The 2,182-nt window shown below is 53.6% G+C and overlaps 1 protein-coding gene across 1 annotated transcript in view; it reads right to left on the bottom strand.

The window, feature by feature from the left end:
* The window catches only part of LOC122128565 (teneurin-2-like), a 23,600-nt gene that overhangs the window by 20,067 nt on the left and 1,351 nt on the right, over window positions 1-2,182 (bottom strand). The gene's annotated exons all lie outside the window — the stretch shown is intronic.

Genomic DNA, 2,182 nt, shown 5'->3' with positions numbered 1-2,182 from the left:
AGAGAGGATGGAGGAGGTGAGGGTGGAGAGAGAGAGGGTGGAGGAGGTGAGGGTGGAGAGAGAGGAGTGGAGGAGGTGAGGGTGGAGAGAGAGAGGAGTGGAGGAGGTGAGGGTGGAAGAGAGAGGAGTGGAAGGAGGTGAGGGTGGAGAGAGAGAGGAGTGGAGGAGGTGAGGGTGGAGAGAGAGAGGAGTGGAGGAGGTGAGGGTGGAGAGAGAGGAGTGGAGGAGGTGAGGGTGGAGAGAGTGGAGTGGAGGAGGTGAGGGTGGAGAGAGAGAGGAGTGGAGGAGGTGAGGGAGGTGAGGGTGGAGAGAGAGGAGTGGAGGAGGTGAGGGTGGAGAGAGAGGAAGTGGAGGAGGTGAGGGTGGAGAGAGAGAGGAGTGGAGGAGGTGAGGGTGGAGAGAGAGAGGAGTGGAGGAGGTGAGGGTGGAGAGAGAGAGGAGTGGAGGAGGTGAGGGTGGAGAGAGAGGAGTGGAGGAGGTGAGGGTGGAGAGAGAGGAGTGGGGAGGTGAGGGTGGAGAGAGGAGTGGAGGAGGTGAGGGGCGCACAGGGGCATCAGCAGCACCCCAGAGAGGAGTGCAGGCGAGACGGCAGGGCATTTGCATACATTTCATGTGAAAATGAGGCATCCAGGATAAAGAGAGGACAAAGAAGGAGAGGGGCAAATGAGAGACGGAGGGAGAGAGAGAGAGAAAAAGAGAGGATGAGATAACAGAGGGGCCTTAGAAGAAAGAGAGAGAGGAAGCGAGAGGGAGAAAGAGGGAGGGGGGGTGAGAGAGCGAGTCAGCAAGAGAAAGAGGTCTGAAAGGCAAAGGGATGATCTCATGGGGTTAAAGAGGCTGAGCAGGACGAGAAAAGACAGTGCAAGAGGGGTGAGAGAGGGGAAAGATAGCACAGAGCCCTTAGTGAGAAGGAGAGAGAGAATGAGAGAGAGAGAGAGAGGGGAAGGAGGAGATAGCGGGGGGGCCTCAGAGGAAGAGAGAGAAAGAGAAGGAGAGGGGGAAAAAGAATGAGTGAGAGAAGGAGAGGGAGAAAGGATGAGATACCATGGGGACCTTAGAGGAAGGCAGACAGAGGAGAGAAACGGAAAGAGAGAGAGAGAAAGAGAGAGAGAGAAAGAGAGAGAGAGAAGGATGAGATAACAGGGGCCTTAGAGAAAAAGAAGGAAAGAGTGAGCGAGAGAGTGTGAGATAGCAGAGCCATGGCCAGAGTGAGGGAGAGGAGATAGCGAAGGGGAATGAGCAAGGAGGAAGAACGTCGAAGGGAATGATATGGAAAGAGGGAGGGAAATGGATGGAGCGAGGGACACAGTCCAATGGAATGGGAAGGAATGCAATAAAGTGCAGAAAAGAGAAGAAGGAGAAAGAGATTGATGGCTTCTCTCTCTCTCTCCTCATCGGCGGACTTTGGCGGGGCGGTGGATGCTGGAATGTGTTTTAAAGGGGGGGAGGGGGGGGTGCAGTCCAGGCCCCAGGAGAGACGGGTGTCTGCACCATGGGGGGGGGGGGCGGTGCAGAGAGGTGATGGTGGAGGGAGGAGAGAGAGCCAGAGAGGCAAACAACACAGCAGCCTTTTTGTCCATGTTTACCTTTAAACGATTTAAGGCTTTATTCAATTCTACATTATGTTTTATATATATTTATAGATTTATTAAACCTATTTTCATTATTTGCTATTTAGTTGAGTTTGTTTGGTTGTTGATGGGAGAGTTTTGCGTGCTACCACCCATCTCGTGCACAGCCTCTCCGCGGCAGTCGTGCTGCCGGCCCCATGTCCTGGCACAGGCTCTGCCGATCGGCAGCTGTGTGGGTCGTGTCTGTGCGCCACTTAGACAGGAGGTTTATCAGTACGGCTTTGAATGCAGGCGAACATGCCGATGTGATAATGCACTGACTGGGCTGCCGTTTACAGGAATTCACACCTTTCACTTCTTTCTCTCCCCTCGCTCTTTCTCTCTCTCTCTCTCTCTCTCTCTCTCTCTCTCTCTCTCTCTCTCTCTCACTCTCCGTCTTCTCTTTCCAATTCTTTCATTGTGCCGCTCCTCTTCAATGCGTCCTTCATTTTCAGCAATTCCTGGTGCCGGCATTGTTTCCATGTGACCACTTAGGCAAGCAGGTGACAGAAATCTCATCCTAAGGTGCCTAGAGAGACAGATGGAGAGATGTGTGTGTGTGCGTGCGAGCG

Source organism: Clupea harengus, chromosome 20 (genome assembly GCF_900700415.2).
Source record: "Clupea harengus chromosome 20, Ch_v2.0.2, whole genome shotgun sequence".
Taxonomy (NCBI): Eukaryota; Metazoa; Chordata; class Actinopteri; order Clupeiformes; family Clupeidae; genus Clupea; species Clupea harengus.
This window is presented reverse-complemented; position numbering and strand designations above follow the sequence as displayed.